General features: G+C 41.9%; 1 long non-coding RNA gene across 1 annotated transcript; it reads left to right on the top strand.

Moving 5' to 3' along the window:
- The first annotated feature begins 673 nt into the window (after positions 1 to 673).
- LOC115462473 lies at positions 674 to 6,123 on the top strand. Its single transcript, XR_003940868.1, has 3 exons — positions 674 to 753; positions 5,504 to 5,530; positions 5,948 to 6,123. It is a non-coding gene; the product is annotated as an uncharacterized LOC115462473 (long non-coding RNA).
- Positions 6,124 to 18,943: the final 12,820 nt, after the last annotated feature.

Genomic DNA, 18,943 nt, shown 5'->3' with positions numbered 1-18,943 from the left:
CTATGATAGTTTAGATTTGTCAGCATTTTATTAAAATTCATGTGTTTATAGTGTTTCTGGTTCCATTATTTCTAGGCTTTACATTTCATGGTTATTCTTCTTTATAGAGGCTGGAGTTTTTTTCTATAAGTCACTCTCTTTTACCACTTTGTTATCGAATAGTGGCTAAGTTGTTACGCACAGGACCTTATAAGGCACAACTCATGTGTTCTCTATTTTCCATTCTCCTGTCTAGGGAGACCCTCTATAATCAGTCCTCTGTAAGCAACTTCATTGTCACTACAGGTGCTTACATAATTGACCAGGCAAGTTAGATTGCAGTAATACAGTAACACAGTAAGTGATGGCAGATAAATACCCGCACGGTCTATCCAGTCTGCTCAACAAAGGCTTAGCTGCACCCACCAATCTGTGTAGGTTATAGTCATTCATGCTTTAGCTGTCCAGTTAGATATGTGTATGGCACTGCATATTGTTCAAACTCACATAACTTCCAGGTGCCCAGACATGGCCTGGCACAGAATATGTGGGTGTAAATTACCCAGTGGCGGTCAGTGTTTAAAAAAAGCAACTGTACTATAACAACGTAACTCCTCTAAAACTAATAATTGTAAGCCACATTGAACCAAAACCCTGTTTTTGGATAATTGTGGGATATAAGAATGAACAAATAAAATAAATAATGCCTTTTAATTTCTAATCTAATCTCTCTGTTTTTCCATTCAGGAATACCATCACATATGAAAGCGAAAGGTATAAAATCTCTTTTTTTTTTTTAAACATATACCAGATGATATTTAAAACTTTTTAACTGGCCAGGAATGGCACTTCACTGGCTATCTACTACTACTACTTAACATTTCTATAGCGCTACTAGGGTTACGCAGCGCTGTACAGTTTAACAAAGAAGGACAGTCCCTGCTCAAAGGAGCTTACAATCTAATGGACAAAATGTGCAGACAATCAAATTGGGGCAGTCTAGATTGAAGAGGTGGGCTTTGAACAAGGATTTGAAGATGGGCAGGGAGGGGGCTTGGCGTATGGGCTCAGGAAGTTTATTCCACGCATAGGGAGAGGCGAGGCAGAAAGGGCGGAGCCTGGAATTGGCGGTGGTGGAGAAGGGTACAGAGAGGAGGGATTTGTCCTGTGAGCAGAGGTTTCGGGTAGGAGCGTAAGGGGAGATAAAGGTAGAGAGGTAATGAGGGGCTGCAGATTGAGTGCATTTGTAGGTTAGTAGGAGAAGCTTGAACTGTATGCGGTACCTGATCGGATGCCAGTGAAGTGACTTGAGGAGAGGGGTGATATGAGCATATTGGTCCAGGCGGAAGATAAGACGTGCAGCAGAGTTCTGAACGGATTGAAGGGGAGATAGATGGCTAAGTGGGAGGCCAGTGAGGAGTAGGTTGCAGTAGTCAAGGCGAGAGGTAATGAGAGAGTGGACGAGAGTTCGGGTGGAGTGCTCAGAGAGGAAAAGGCAAATTTTGCTGATGTTATAGAGAAAGAAGCGACAGGTCTTGGCTATCTGCTGGATATGCGCAGAGGAGAGGGAGGAGTCGAAGATGACTCCGAGGTTACGGGCAGATAAGACGGGGAGGATGAGGGTGCCATCGACTGAGATAGAGAGTGGAGGGAGAGGAGAAGTGGGTTTGGGTGGAAAGACAATAAGCTCTGTCTTGGCCATGTTCAGTTTCAGGTGGCGGTTGGACATCCAGGCAGCAACGTCAGATAAGCAGGCCGATACTTTGGCCTGGGTTTCTGCCATGATGTCTGGTGTGGAGAGATAAAGCTGGGAGTCGTCAGCATAGAGTTGATATTGGAAACCATGAGATAAGATCAGCGAACCCAGGGAAGAGGTGTAGATTGAAAAAAGAAGGGGGTCCAAGGACAGATCCCTGAGGAACTCCAACAGAGAGCAATGATGGGGATGGAGGAAGATTCATGAGAATGTACTCTGAAGGTATGGTGGGAGAGATAAGAGGAGAACCAGGAGAGGACAGAGCCCTGGAACCAAAATGAGGACAATGCTGCAATAAGTAAATTATGATTGACAGTGTCAAAAGCGGCGGATAGGTCAAGGAGGATGAGGATGGAGTAGTGACCTTTGGATTTGGCAAGGAACAGGTCATTACAGACTTTAGTGAGTGCAGTTTCTGTCGAGTGTAGAGGGCGAAAACCGGATTGAAGCGGATCGAGGATGGCATGAGAGGAGAGAAAAGGCAGCGGCTGTGAACGTTCAAGTATCTTGGAGAGGAAGGGTAGGAGGGAGATGGGGCGGTAGTTGGAGGGACAGGTAGGGTCTAGTGATGGTTTTTTGAGGAGTGGTGTGACTACAGCATGCTTGAAGGTGTCAGGGACAGTTGCAATGGAGAGAGAGAGGTTGAGGATATGACAGATGGAGGGGGTGACAGTAGGAGAGATGGTGTTAAGTAAGTTGGTGGGGATGGGGTCAGAGGAACAGGTGGTGCATTTCGAGGAAGAAAGAAGGTGGGCGGTTTCCTCTTCGGTGATATTAGGAAAGAGGAGAAGGAGGCCTGGGTTGATTGGTTGAGGGAGTGGGTTAAAGGGTGAGGAGGAGGAGGTGGTTTTGTAGTGAATTTGAGGTTGATCTTCTGTACCTTATCGCGGAAGTAGCCAGTGATTGAGGAGTGAGTGAGGGGGGGGGTGGGAGCGGAGGGCACTTTGAGGAGTGAGGTAAGGGTGGCAAAGAGACGACGAGGGTTGGAGCTGAGGGAATTAGTTAATTGGGTTTAATAGTCCTGTTTGGCAAGGAATAGGGAGGGCTGGAAGGAGGATAGCATGAATTTATAATGAATGAAGTCGGTATGGGTGCGAGATTTCCTCCAGAGGCGTTCAGCAGATCGGGCTCAGGAGCGAAGGTATCAGATGCAAGGGGTCAGTCAGGGCTGGGGATTAGTACGCCTTGTGGAACGGGAGATGGATGGTGCAAGGGTGTCCAGGGCAGATGAGAGAGTGGCATTTGTAAGATGAGACAGCCTTGTCGACAGACTCAGAGGACATGATGGAGGGGAGGAGATTAGAGATACTAGAGGATAAGGTGGGAGGGTTGACGGCCTGGAGATTCCTGAAAGTAGTGGTTAGTGTAGGGCGGGACTGAGGGGGAGGGTGATGAAGTGTGAAGGTGATCAGGTGATGATCTGAGAGAGGAAGAGCTGTGGCGCAGAAGTTTGAGGGTGAGCAGGTAGAGGAGAGGACAAGGTCAAGACAATGGCCAGTTTGGTAAGTAGGGGTAGTGGAGCTCAGTGGTCCTAGAGACATTATAAAAAGCCAGGAGCATGCTCCTCTAGAGACACTTCACTTTGCTCTGCTCTTCTTTTCCCCACCCCCACCACTGGCTGCAGTAAGGATCTCTGGACCTGCCTCATGTTCTGTAACAAAGATTTGTAAGTTAATTTATGATTCAACCTGTTATCTTGTTTAAGCAAATTTCTCCTGTACCAAGATCCTTCTGAAAGATACCTCTCACTTGTAACATGATTACATTACCTGTATTGTAAATAAACCCCTTTGAAGCTAAAATATATGGTCTTTTCTGTTCTGAGCACATGCTTTTAAATCTTGCAGTGCAGGTTAATGTAATTCAACAGAGATAATATTTAATTCCCCCATATTCTTGTAATTGTAAATCTTATTACCTTATAGGTAATTGGTGGAGAATAAAATACAGAATCAAAAATATAATTTTCCCATATTTATTAAATACAGCACATGCTGCGACCACATGATTTGAGTAATTTCCCTATTCTTAAATATCATATTAGAACTACTACTACTACTATTAAACATTTCTATAGCGCTACTAGATTTACGCAGCGCTGGTCAAATTAACATGAAAAGACAGTCCCTGCTCAACAGAGCTTACAATCTAAATTGGACAGACGAACAGACAGCTAGGGGTGGGGAAATTGAAGTGGTAGGGGTGATAAGTGCGGGTGTTGAGTAAGAGAGTCATGGTTAGGAGTCGAAAGCAGTAGCGAAGAGGTGGGCTTTAAGCCTAGACTTGAAGACAGACAGAGACTGAGCCTGACATACTGGCTCAGGGAGTCTATTCCAGGCATAGGGAGCAGCGAGATAGAAGGAACGGAGCCGGGAGTTAGCAGTGGGGGAGAAGGGGGACGACAGGAGACATTTACCCAGCGAACGGAGTTCACGGGGAGGAGTGTAGGGAGAGATGAGAGCGGAAAGGTACTGAGGAGCTGCGGAGTGGATGCACTTGTAGGTCAAAAGGAGAAGTTTGAACCGTATGCGGAAGCGGATAGGGAGCCAGTGAAGCGACTTGAGGAGAGGGCTAACGTGAGTATAGCAACTCTGGCTATAATTAAACTTTTAATTAAAAAGTTATAATTAACTTTTAATTAAAATGTTACAGTTAAAAGTTATTTTGTTGAAATATATTTAAGAATAGAGGGAATTGCTCAGAGCATGTGGTCGCAATATATGCTGTATTTATAAGTTTTAAGATATATATATATATATATATATATATATATATATTGAATTTATTCTCCACCAGTTACCTATACGGTAATAAGATTTACAATTGCAAGAATAAAGGGGAATTAAATATTATCTCTGTTGAATTACATTAACCTGCACTGCAAGATTTAAAAGCATGTGCTCAGAACAGAGAAGACCATATATTTTAGCTTCAAAAGGGTTTATTTACAATGCAGGTAATGTAATCATGTTACAAGTGAGAGGTATCTTTTAGAAGGTTCTTGGTACAGGAGAAATTTGCTTAAAAAAGATAACAGGTTGAATCATAAATTAACTTACAAATCTTTGTTGCAGAAGATCACAGGAGTGCAGGAATTCTTACAGCAGCCATTGGTGGAGGAGGGGAAGAGAAGAGCAGAGCGAAGTGTAGTGTCTCTAGAGGATCATGCTCCTGGCTTTTTATAATGTCTCTAGGAGCACTGAGTCCTGAGTGATTTGCAGAGTGATATTCAGAGGGAGATATCGCCAGTTAGTGCTTAGCAGATAGCTGGTTATATGGCACGATATAACCGTCTCTCCACTGATATTCAGCACTTTGCCGGCTAAGTTTGGTAGACAAATTAGGCCATCAAAATAGCGGCCAGTTTCAATTTAACCAGCCAGTGCTGAATATAGGCTTGGCCAGTTAAATTTAAACTGTCAAAAAACACCTGGGTATTCAATTCTGATCACCATAAACAGCTTGACATTGATATCCAGGCTGACCGCTGACCACTGGAGGCAGCCTGGCTACCTCCCCCAGTCTGAATATCGGGCCCTTATGCTAAAGCTGATACTCAGTAGCTCATATCTGGACAAGATGAAGACACAGTCCAGGAACGCATGTTTCCACACCACCCATAGGCATAAAACAGGATGCACAGCATTCAGTGCACACCATGCTTTAGTAAAAGGGCCCCCAAATTATAATAATAAAATGTTTTTTAGTAATATCATTTTTGACAAGCCTCTGTGATTGATTAACCAGTTTTCTCTCTTGTCTATCTAGAAAAGTGGAGCAAAAGAGAGGCAATAGGTATGTGTTTTTTATGTTCTATTTTTAATAAAATGTTCCAAATTATACACCCCAACCCTAGTAGTACTGGGCAGTTTGAACTCTAGATATAATCTTTATTTATGTTTATTTTACAAAAAAACAAAAAGGCACACAACTGCTTACAAAACAGTAGATAAAAAACAACAAAGCAGTGGAATCAAATGCATTTATTGGAACAATAAATTAGCTAATGCATATCAGTTCAGTTGGAAGTAGCAGATAAATGGAACTAGATTTTTGGAACTACTAGTGTGTATGATATATTTACATACACTTTTGATAGTTTATACCCCTGACGCAGCCTGAGGGCGAAACGTGGCCACGTCGGGTATTGTTCCAATAAATGCATTTGATTCCACTGCTTTGTTGTTTTTTATTTATGTTTCTTTTATACAGAATATGGAGAACGATCAAAAAAATTTTCTGCTGCAGATAAAGTTCTGACACCCACAACAGACAAGTCCTCTGGGAAGGCGCAGAGCAGAGGTGAGGTGGACAAGATAGAAGACATCTTATATAATAATTTGCACCTCCGTCTGGATGCCTGGGTTCCTAACACAGTTCCCATTGGTCCACCCTGGGGCTGACATCACGGGTTGGACCAATGGGAAATGAGAGGGAAGGGAGCCCAGCAGCAGCCATCGGGGGTGAGTAAACAATCGCCCCCCCCCCTCTGAGTTCCTTGACCCCCTACCTCCCACTCCTGTCCATCAGAGTTCCAAGGGCCCACTCCAGTCCAACGGCCCCACTCCCTTTACGAGGAGGGAGGAGGAGGTGGGGGGAGGAGGAGGAGGTAGGTGGGGGGAGGAGGAGGAGGGGGGAGGGAAGGAGGAAGGGGAGGAGGAGGAAGGAAGTAGGGGAGGAGGATGAGGAAGGAGGGAGGGAGAGGAGGAGAAGGAGGAGGAAGGAAGGAGGGAGGGGAGGAGGAGGAAGGAGGGGGGAGGAGGAAGGAGGGAGGAGGAGGGGCAGAGGGGCAGAGGAGGAGGTAGGAGGAGGGGCAGGTCCTGGAACTCGAAGGGGAGGGGTGCCTGGAACTAGGAGAAGAGGGAGGGAGGCAGTTAGGGGCATGGAACTCGGAGGGGAGGGGAGGGGGCCTGGAACTCAGAGGACAGACGGAGGGAGGGAGGGAGGGGGCCCTGGAACCTTGTTAGAGATCTGATGCGCTATCCTCCGAGGCAAATTTTGAAGAAGTTATTAAAAAAAAAAAAAAGCTCACGACACTGCAGAATTGCAGCAACGAGACATCTCTTGAAGAACACCAACTGTCTATAGACCTGTTTCCTGCTTCACTGAATCGCAACAGAGATATCTTTTGTAAAAGACCAACTGCCATCACATCTGTTCACTGCTGTTTCCTGCTTCACTGAAACTTGGAAAAGAGACATTTGTAAAATACCAACTGCAATCACATCTGTTCGCTGTTATTTCCTGCTTCATTGAATCGCAACAAAGAAATATCTTTTGTAAAAGACCAACTACCATCACATCTGTTCACTGCTGTTTCCTGCTTCACTTAATCGCAGCAAAGACTCATCTTTTGTAGAAGACCAACTGCCTCCACACCTGTTCACTACTGTTTCCCGCTTCACTGAATCGCAGCAGAGATACCTTTTGCAAAAGACCAACTGCCTCCACACCTGTTCACTACTGTTTCCCGCTTCACTGAATCGCAGCAGAGATACCTTTTGCAAAAGACCAACTGCCATCACATCTGTTCACTGCTGTTTCCTGCTTTACTGAATCTTAGCAAAGAGACATCTTTTGTAAAAGACCAACTGCCATCACATCTGTTTGCTGTTGTTTCCTGCTTCACTGAATCTTAGCAAAGAGACATCTTTTGTAAAAGACCAACTGCCATCACATCTGTTCACTGCGGTTTGCTGCCTCACTGAAGCTCAAGTCATCATCTCTGGGACAGTGGCCAATTTACTATTTCAGAGACTACAATTGTTTAATCTGCTTACCTCAAAGATACATCTTTTGATAGAAAATATTAAAATAAAATAACCTTCACAGAGCTGCTGAATCACATTTTGTATATTATACAGGTAGAAAATTAACAGGCATTTTCTGTAGTCTGTAGAAGGGGGTGAGGGAAAACAGATTAAACATACCGAATTGTTGACACATCAGATGCTGGATTCATATTGGAGGTTCTGAGTACATACAGTGTTCAACCAGTGGTACACTGAATGGTAAGCTCTGGTATAAAAAGGAGGTACTTTGCTGAAGGGATGAGAGGTCAGTTGGGCTGCTCACAGGAACCGGATGCAGCCTTCTGTTTCTTTTGTCTTGGAAGCACATGATGCAAGAGGAGACAACAGTTACTCAGCAGGCAAATAGGCCTCAATCTGAACCAAGAGGAAAGGCCCTTAGTCAGTGGTGGCAGGGAGCATGTGCCCAGAGGGGCCAAGGAGTAGATGTACATAGTGCATTAGACTAAAGCTTAATATGTAAACAAAATAATATGAACGTGTGTAAAATGGGGGCAAAACACAAGCAAAACATAAAATATGTCCCATAACTTGTTAAAATTCAAGACAAAACTGTTCTGCTCTCTCAACAGGGTGATTGGCATGCAGTTTAAACCAGAGTATAGAACATCACTATAAGAAGACTCTGAACTCTTGAAAGAAATCTTTGATAATGCAGTAATCAAATAAAAAAATATATAACTTACAGTTTAGATGTGGTGGACAAGAATTTTTCTGTTGCAAACAGAGAGTCTGTTATCAACCAGCTGTCTCTCCATTGATGACAGCTGGGAAGAATTCAGCTACTAATAGTAATGCTGTTTAAACTTTTACACTACTGAAATCTTGATGGAGTTATAAAGGCTCGTAGAGCTCATGTCATAGATACACATTAGCAGTTAAAACGATCACAGGAAAAGCATGCTGTGGACTAGCACTACAGATCAATGGAAAGGGAAATGTGTGTGTGTGTGTGGGGGGGGGGGGGGGTGCTACTAGCCCAGCATGTTTAGAGAACAAGGCAAGACAATAGAAAGAGTTCCCTAACACATAGGGATCTAGGACATGTACTCTCGAACAGCCTATTACAGAAAACTACAGGATTACAGGGATTTGTAGTCTTATCTATTTTAAAGGTACAGGCACTGTAATCTGTTACAGACAATGCTCAGCATATTCACATAAACAACAAATAGTCTGCCTCCATGCAAATGGGTAGAACACTATTGGGCTCATTTTCAAAAGAGAAAAATGTCCAAAAACTGGCATAAGTCTGTATTTGGATGTTTTTTCTCATAAAAACATCCAAATAGGTATTTTCAAAACAAATTTTTAGACGTTTTTCTATGAAGTCTGTCAGAAGTGCGTTCAAATCACAAGGGGACATGTCAGGGGTGTGTTAAGGATAGGATTTGGGCATTCCTCAACATTGTACGTTGCTTGGACGTTTTTTAGCCATAATGGAACAGAACAAAACTGTCCAAGACTAACACTAAGACGTTTTGAGCTAAACCTGTTTTTGTAACGAATAAGGCACAAAAATGTGCCCTAAATGACCAGTGTGTATTTCCATTCCTTAGCCCCCCAGGGAGGGAAAACACAGATAAGGAAGAGAACTTAGACTCCATTAGGCGCAGCCAGTAAATTACCTTTTATTAGCATCTCACAGAGCCAATAAAAATACAAACAAAAGTCCTCTCCCTGAAGCAGGTTGTCAGTCAGCAAATGCGCATCCTGACAGACAAGGACTGCTCTGGTCACACATGTGACTTTTTGTGTGTGTGTGTGTGTGTGTGTGTGTGTGTGTGTATGTGTCACAGAGTTATTTTGTGTGTGTGAGGGTGCGGTGTGTGTGCAGGTTGTTGATGTGTGTCTTTTTTTGTTTTGTTTTTTGCTTGGGGGTTGTGGGATGTGCTGTGCTGGCAAAGTGGGTTGGATTGGTGTGTGGCTTTGGGGGTGTGTTTCTGTTGTATTGTGTGTGTGTGTGGTTTTGTCTGTTGTGGAGGGGGGTCTTTCTGTTGGTGAAATGTAAATGTGGTTGTCAGCCTTTGCTGAGTGGTGGTTTTTTTTTCCCAGGTTTTTTTTTTTGTGTTGTGCTGAGGCAGCAGTGTTGTTTTAGATGGGCGGAAGGTAGAGGAGCACGTTCTTTGTCTGTTGGTAATTTTTGGCCATTTCAGGGCTGCTGTAGGGGAATGCTGGAAGAGAAATGTGCTGTTGGAAGCAGCGCCATCTTTTTCCATTGGGCTGGGGTTCTGGGCATCCTGGAGGTGGGTGACGGCTTGCCTGAGGACGGGGATGGTTGTTTTAAGTTGGCGGAAGGGAGAAGAGCACGGTCTCGGGCCGTCTGGGGGTGATAGCTTGCCTGAGGCTGGGGATTGGCCGCTTCGGCAAAAGGGGAAGAGGAAGGGGTGGGGAGTTACCTGCAGCTGCCTGAGAAACCATGTATTCTTTGTTTGTTTTGTATTATTAGTTTGCATTTCTGTTGAAGAAAGAGTGGATGCCTTTCGAATGATGGAGGTGGTGCGTCGGTGTGCGGTTGTTTCGTTAGTTTGGCAGCCAGTCTCCAGCGATTCCTAGGCAGGGAAGGAGTACTCCTCCCCCTTCCTTGGTCGCTGTTTGCTGCTGGCTGGGACGCGGGTAATCCTTCCAGCTGGGCCGTAGCTTGTCCTGTTCGCCCACGTCCCAGATGGTGACGGGCACGTTGTTTTCCGGCTCTTCTGACTCCATGTCAAGCGATCCCAAATATAGTCTTTGCTACAGGCCCTCTGGCACTCTTCAGTACTGGCATTAGGCATTTAAAAATTTCTTCCCCCCCCCCGGTCTAGTTTTGCACATACCCACAGAAGGAATATCCTTCTCTCGTTCCAGCAGTGGTTCTGTGCTCTCCGTGCTGCACAGATAATGAGCCATTCTGCTGTGGAATTCTCCTCCCTTATTGTCACGTAGTTTCCTCTGATTGGTCCGTCATGCGAGGGCGGGGCAGAGAGACACTGACGTGTTGTGGCTTCACCACCATGAATCCATGAACCCTTCAGGGAGTGGCTGAGTGACTTCAGAACGTTGTCTTCAGAACGTTGAGGGTGAGCTTTATTATAGTAGATATGGATTGCTTCTGTATTCTATCAGTCTCTCCTGATGTGTTTGCACGTGAACAGTCTGTGGCCATTGGTTAGTCAGTTATCAGTATAGCGTGCAGTTAGTCACAGAGCAAAAAATTACATAGAGAAGGGACACAAGGGTATTGTTCTATCTCCCTTAGCCCTCACACTGTGTCCTCAGCCTGTTAGCAACTGCCAAGGTTACCTTATATGAAAGGCATGATCTCAGCTCCCAGCTCCTGAGAAAAGCACTGTATGTTGCAAAGATAACTTGTTAGGCCATCTTGTGAGAACCAAACTGACAGGCCCCAGTAGTAGGCCTGGCCCTTAGCAAGAGGCGTAATATAGGAAGGAATATACATTTCCCTCTTGAAAGGCTGAATAGTGAGGAGCATGAAGCCTTTCACACACTCGGAGCATACACAGAGGTGGTAAATAGGACTGGGTTCTTTAGAGCCAGTGTCACAGTGAGAAAAAGGTCACAAGGGATGATTGAAGTAAAAAAAAACTAATGTTTAAAACAAAAATAGAATTTAAGGACAAAAATGGGGTACAGGAGAGAATGATATGTATAAGGGGAAACATAAAGCAATGGCATGGTATCATGAGTAAAATTAGGCCAGGAACAATTAAAAGTATGGTGGCATATTTCTTACACAAGGACAGAAACCTGAAAAACAATCAACAGAAAAAAAAACACAGGATGAGCAGATATACACTAAATTATAAATTGCAACATGTAATATCAAAATTTCTAAGGCCACTTAGCATAAGTAGCGGCCTGCAAACTAGGAGTGACAAAGAAATGCAGCAAGATCAGTGTTAGAAAGTAAACAAAATGTCAACAGAAATAGAAAATCAAGCAGGCATAGAAAATCAAGTGGGCAAGCGTTCAGATATCAGAAATAGTCCCAGGAACATATAAGTATATGGAACAGTGCCAGAAAAGATCCATAAAAGGAAAAAAAACAGGACAAATGGAATTAAAACAAATAGTTAACATGCATAGCAGCAGCAGAAACCATATGAAACCAAGCAGACAGATTAAGAAGAGAAACAAAGGGTGGGGAGTGAGCAACAAGAATAGAACAAAGAGTTGGAAGAATAAAAAAAAAAAAACAAAGTCATCATTATGGTAAATACTTCATTATGGTAAAAGTCCTGAATGCAAAGTCCAAAATTAACAAATCCTTCTCAAGTTCCAAACAAACCAGTAGGTGAAGGGTGAAGATCAGATAGATGGTTCCAGGAAGAATCTCCTCCAAGGAAAGATGATGTTGTGGTAAGAGTCCAAATGCAAAAGTGTCCTGTTTAGACAAGAGCAGTGTCATGTGGATTAGACCCTAAATGCTCGCTTGGGTTATTCTTTTCTTCACTGGTTTGAGACGAGGGTTCCTATTGAAGCACCTCCCCTGTGCAGCCGGGCTTACCCTGGCGAGAAGTTGGTCAAATCTGGTTGCTTAATGTCAGCACCTGGGTCTGCTACCTTCTTGTTGTGCGATTTACAGCTGTGGGGGTACTCAGGAGTACTTGGTATGGACCTTGCCAGCGAGGTGAAGCCCAATTTTCCCTCTTGATGACCTTGATAAGGACCTAGCCGAGCTCAATAGGTTCAGGATCTGTGAACACCAGTGACCAACAACAGAAAATGAAAAACAGTTAGGATGGAGGCAGTAAAGGGATGGCCCCCCAGTGGGTTTGTGTAGGGACAATTTCAAACAGCTCAAATCAATCTCCCCATTTGCCTAAAAAAAAAAAAAAACAAGGGCGCGAATCTCTATCTAGTATCTGATATGAGATCAGCCAAAAGTATACTAATTCTCCCATATTAGGTCTAGGTCAAGTTTAAGTACGACAATCCCATAGAGGTCAATAGTTTCTAAAATATCAGTATCATCAGGATCAGGGTCCTAACTCAAAGGAGACATGAGAGAGTTAAAAGGGTAAAGCAGTTCTTGCACAAATGTTGGAGTAATTTTGCAGCTTTACAGCAGTGGCTGACAAGGCCTCAATTTGCTTCCAAGTTATGTCTGTAAACTGATCTGGAATGACATTAGACAGAGAAGTATTGGGAAAACTGGTATGCTGTGAATATTCTTGTTACCATCCCTCTTGTGGAGTGCCTGATCCAGGAAGGGTACTTCTTTATCTATCTCTAAAAGACTGTCTTGTAAAGGGACAGTTAGCGTATCTATTCTGGGCTGCAGACTCAAAAATGGCTAATCTGCCCAGAAGAAAGACAGCAGCCAGTGGGTGAATGATAAGAGGACATATACAGAAAAATAGAAGCAAAAACATGTGGAAACATACGAGTGTACAGCTAGTAAGCAGACAGAAAGCATTATAACTAAAAATGGAACAGAAATTACATAAAAGCAAAAATCCTGCAATCAGAGCAATAGTGTAATCACTGAGGTAGAGTTCAACAGTTCATCCAGTAAATGGAGCAGGTCTTTAATCACACAAATTAGTCCAAAAATTCTCATTCCAGTAATACAGCTGTAGGTGTCGCTGTAGATGTCACTGTTTTCAGACTAGTCTTGCAGCATGCTTCAAAAGGATTGCAAATGTAGTTGAAGTTAATTTGGAATAAAAAAAATACAAGAGTATACCATATACATTTCCGTGTATAAACAGTACAACATATGTCTTGTTTTAATTTAGGGTTCAGAGACCCCTAGGTTTTGTCTGGTACTGGAGCTCAGCTGTCCAGTGACAGAGAGAGCCCCCCCAAGAAGGCTGGAGTGACCTTAAATCTGACTCCATCTCTAAAAAGCACTAGTACTGAGGTAATCAAGAAGTTGTGAAGTTCTAAATGGAATTGCCACTGAGAGAGACGTTAGTCCTCCTCTCAGCACTGGCAAGGGAAAGATACCAGCCTTATGACAAACTGGATTTAGGCTACAGGTTATACAATGCAGCGAGAGAGAGCTTGATAGAGCAGAAGCATCTATACTTACAGCCTTTGATCATTAAGTGAAGTCCACAGAACATCATTTGGGATGAGGAGTTTATTTGCCAAGATACAAGTCAAATCAGTGATTGACAACAGGCACGTACAATCAATTAATTATAGGAATATAATAATCCAGCTGCAAACAGGTGTTAATTAGTTCCTAATCTTTTATCATTTCTTTTACCAATTAAAGGTTTTACAAGGGAAAGCAATTAGGTAATTTGTCAACTCTGCTGGTCACATTGGTTTCCCTTGGAGAGAGAGAGTGGCAACCCTTCTCTCTAGCTTAAACCAGGAAATACTCTGATTTTTATAGGTGCCCTCAGGATATGGATAATATGATAGTAGATATACCTGATTGGATCTATGCTAATGTCATGGTTACAACTGATTGGCTCATGCCAATGAGTAGCTTTTATCTTGCTAACATGGTTTTGTCTTTAGCTCGCTTGACCACAAATCTTAAGCAAGACCATGGCTGACCACAATGTCACTCTATCCTTTGGACCCCCACCTTTGTGTTTCCTGTTGTTCTTTGCAGTGCTCCAACACTGGGAGTTCAAGCAAGAGCCACACAGGCCTGTAAGCTTTTCCCTCATTTTAGAGCCTGAACCAAAGTCTAGGCAGGGGACCAAGGCTCATAGCTGTAGCATTTTTATACATCTCCCCCCTTTGAAGGCCTTTAGGAAAGGGCTTCAACAATATATGGTTTGACAACTTATAGTAGGCCAATTCACTCATTTAGGCCTTATGTTCACACCTCAGAACAATAAGACTAGTACCCTGATCGAAGGCTGTCTTAGGTTGGGATACTTCATCCTCCTTACCCGTCATGGCCAAACGATCTTTCTGAGCACCAGGGAGGTGGACAGTAAGTATAAGAGACATTATTAAGGAGAGTCTTTGTGTTCAAGATCGCCAATGATGTAGCTAAGAATAGGCTAAGGGCAATAGTTAGGGCTTCTATCACAGAGTAACATGGTAGCAACATTTTCTATAGGTATATGAATCTTGAAAGGAAGAAATTGGGATTTGTAATACCTAAGTACTTAACAAGTTTGGAAGCATGCTAGCGCCCTTGGGCAAATTTGAAAGTGGAAAATTTCCATTATTGCTATCATTCCAGAGTAGCTCAATCACTCCTATGGTACCATAGCAAGCATGTTGAATTAAAAAAAATCCAAAAAGAATCTTTTGTATTTACCACATGGGGAACAATGAGAGAAAGGTGTATGCTAACATATAGGATACCTATATTTAGTAGGATAGGTCGCATATATGCATACATGGTATAATTAATCCAGCCAATAGATCATTGTGGATTTAAAGTCAGCTGCAACCTAATTGAGCATTTTAAAATCATCTGGCATCCCCCCTAGGAACTCTAATAGAGTTTCTCCTTGGAGAGGGCTAGAGGTGATGGGAATAACTACTTAGACTAAGGCAAACTGGCCTTGTCAGTATGAAGGCAGGGTTGGATACCACATGTGACAGTACAGACTGTTGTGAGCTTAGAACTAACCTAAAGGTGCATTGGGTAGGTAGGTGTTAAAGTACATGTCAAAGGTTAATTATGCCAAAATGGAAGTACACAGAAAATTAAATCTAAAAACAATACGAGTTGACTTACAAATGTCCTTCTACAATGGAAACTGTGTCACTAGCAACATAAATTAGCCTAAAGGGAGTAATAGGAAAATAAAACAGAACCTTTTTCAATAGACTAAATGCTAGACTAAAAATAAATCAAAATATGAGTCCATAATGTCCATAAATAGCAACTATGAATCTCAAATTAATTATCTCGTGATTGGCTTGGCTGTATTATACAGGAGGTCCTGGTTCTGAGATGTCTCCCGTTGTGATTCTAAAGTCCTGGACTTTACTGAAATCAAGATGTATAATTCTCAGGCTTGGCTGCAGTAGAGGTCACAGCTTCAATTCTATCTGGGTATACTTTCTATGGGCTAAGTCTCTTGCAAAATCATCAGCACCCAGATCTTTGTTTTTATCATATATCCCCCCTTCTGGCTTGTGAAGTCTGATAAACAAGACAGAAATGCAATTACTGATGATTAATGGGTCGAGACCTGTGGGGATAAGAGAGCTTAGGAAAAAGTCATAGCCAAAGCAGAAGACTGATGTGCAGAAACTCATAACTAGTATGCGAAAAGGTCCAGGTGATGAAAGTATCTTCAGAAATCATGGCCGCTGTCTGTTGTAATAGAGAGTTCATATGTGAAGTGCCATGCAGGTTCTGGAAAAAATGAGCCTGCAAAAATATTTAATACAATAGAATATTTAAGAGCATAACCAAGAGGGCCTAAATTATTGACATCATTTGGACGAAAAATTTTCATTGGAGGAGTTGGCGCTGCTTTCTCTCGCCGGAGGGAGGTCGGTTGTAGCAGAGGTACCAGACTGGAATGGAGGTGGTAGATCAGGAATGGGATCAGCAGTTTTCAGTCAAGCTACAGGACTTAATAAATAGAGCTGATATACAAGTAATGCTTGGTAGTCAAATCTTAGCACAGGATCAGTAGAAATAAAAGTCAATGAATGCATTGTTAGTTCCTTGGGGCACCAGTAGATGGAGCTTAGTTTCAATATATAAAATCACAAATTACAAGTAGAAAACAAGATGAAAAAACGATATATTTATATGAGGCCTCCTCACGTGACCTTTACAAGCTTTAAATAGGTCAGATGAGAAAGACAATAACCTATAGTCCTCTGTAATAGTTCAGAGCCAATTTGGAAAATGAAAATTATATTAAATTGTCTGATGCTTGCATAATTCGGGCCCTGAATCATGGGAGCATATCAGGATTCAGAGGGATAGCCAAAAATAAGCTTATATATCCCCAGAAATCTAATTATAATTTGGAGTATATTTTAAATACAGAGGAGGAGCCGCTTTATAAGCAGGAGACAAGCAGGAGCATTTCTTAAAACATTATAGTAAAATTCAAAAATCAAGAATATAATCACAAATCTTATTAAGTCAATAAATGCACACAATTGACCATTAGGATATGTTCATATAGACCAGCATGGTAAATGGAACAGCCTGTAAGCCTACATTGTAAATTGAATTCTAAACAAAGAGTAGCAAGGATAACACAGAATCATAGAAAACCCCATATAGTTATTAAAAATCTGAAGCACGTAATCAATTCCTGTATCATGTAAAGTCTACTGAGTTTAAAGCTTATGTAAAAATGAACTTCAGGGAAAATAAGAACTACAAGGGTTAATCCCTGTCATTCGTTCCTGAGGAAATCACGAAATAACAGTGCTTCCTGTGCTTAATGTGAGTTTACTGCTCACCGCAAGCATTGGACAGTATGGTGACTGAAAATAAGACTATACATCAACTAAAAACTGTAAGTTCAAGTTTTTGTATTAAAACTTAATGCTGGTGTAATTAGTCTTCATAGAATTAATACTTCAGGAGAGAAAAAGAGGAGAAGAAGGTTATTACTTTATCTGTTTCCAGAGGTACGGTTCCCAATAAAGAGGAAGTCGGCAATTGTGCGTAGCTAGTACTGCAGCTTCTGTAATGCAAAAAGTCTCATCTTAACTTTGCTCTGAAATAACAGCAACCTGAATTTCTTTAGTTCTGGTGTATCACTTAGCTATGTTATGAAAGGGTTAATCTCTATTTGCCAGACCGGAGGGCCCTGGTCGCTTTAACTTAACACATTCAAAATCTAAACCCTATTGCAGAAGTAATAAGGCAGGCACTGTAGTATTATGGAATCCGGAAATGAAATTTAACTGCGCCATTTGGGATTGAGAACAAAAAATGTTGGAATTCCATACAATAATATATCTTAAAAACCCCTATAATCAGGAGATTACAGACACAGGCAAGTCAAATATAGTTTAAAACTGAAGGAAGAAAAAAGAAAAATTAAACTCATTTCCTGTTAGCAGAGACTAGTACAAATTTCTATCTTAGATAGCATCTGTTTCCTGTAGATTAATAAAAGGTCTCACTAAGCCACTTAGAAACAAGCAAAGGCGGAGGGATCAGTTCTATAAAGTTATAAGGCACACGCAGTGTTGTATACCATACACAAAAAAACAGTTCCTGTCCAAAGAGCTTACAATCTTAGCTAAAAGTAGCTCACGTCTATTATCTACAGTGGCAAAGTCAGGGAGAGAGAGAGAGAGTTGCAACTTGCAAGGCATGGATGGGCATTTCAAACTCTGACCACATCGGCACAACAATAGGCAGTTCAAAAGCAACAATCTTGTTTGACCTTCAGACAGGGATTAAGTAACGTGTGCAGCAATTTCCAAAACCAAACCAAGAAGTAAACATCAGCTCTAGTTATTTTAAACAACGTCACAAATAAACAGTGTTTTAGATGGCATATAATATAGAACCTTTCAGCTCAATCTACTACACAGACATTTAAGTACTTTCGCAATGCATTGCCTGAAGGAAATGAGACAGTTAGTCCAGAAAAACTGTACAAACCACACACATTGTAAGGGAATGCCTTCGTAGTAAATATCTGGAATGATTATGCAATTTTCAAAGAACACATATACGGACGCAGACCTATAAAATTAAAACTGTAAGTGGATCTCCTTAACTAAGAAGTCTGTCATATGATAGCTGAATAAGAATGACAAGTATGTCCGGTATATCTGTCTCATCCAGATTTAGAATCCGGATGTGAGCACCGGAGTCAACAAAGATAAATTATCGAAAACCTTTAATCTATTTATAGCTACTAGAACTAAAAAGTGCTTGGATTTCTAGTGAAAGCAATTTACCGGAAGTCAAAATCAAGCAGGTATTTAACATTACGTCGCAAATCAAACAAACATTGCTTAAATGAAATAATATACAAACCTGGAAAAAAAAAATAAAATAAACACTCCTTTGAGATTTACTACCACTGCAGTTGATAGGCAATCTCGCGGGGTAACCTTAGAGCACTAATTTAAAACTAAAGAAATGATTCCTTAATAACTGGCTGGTTTAGTTTATGCCATTTACCACAGGACACACAGGAACATATAGACATAAAATTAAAACAGTAACTTAATCCTGATAAGTAGAAAAGTTAGATTTGTGGGTTTAGAAGTGGAAGCAACATATTTCCAAATGTAGTTCAAAACCAATCATTGGAATTGTGCACGGTTAAGGAATTCATTAGGGTTTCAGAATAAAAGACCCCAAAATAAATAATCCAGTAGCCAATAAGTCACAGCACACAGACAGAATAGAAAAGGAAAACCACACTCATACACATACACAGTAATTGTCCCACATACAGAGGTGTCCCTGTGTGTTTGTACAGCGCTGCGTACACTTTGTAGCGCTCTAGAAATGTTAAATAGTAGT

This window comes from Microcaecilia unicolor, chromosome 2 (assembly GCF_901765095.1).
Source record: "Microcaecilia unicolor chromosome 2, aMicUni1.1, whole genome shotgun sequence".
Taxonomy (NCBI): Eukaryota; Metazoa; Chordata; class Amphibia; order Gymnophiona; family Siphonopidae; genus Microcaecilia; species Microcaecilia unicolor.
Note: the sequence above shows the minus strand (reverse complement) of the source record. Positions and strands in the feature narration are given on the sequence as shown.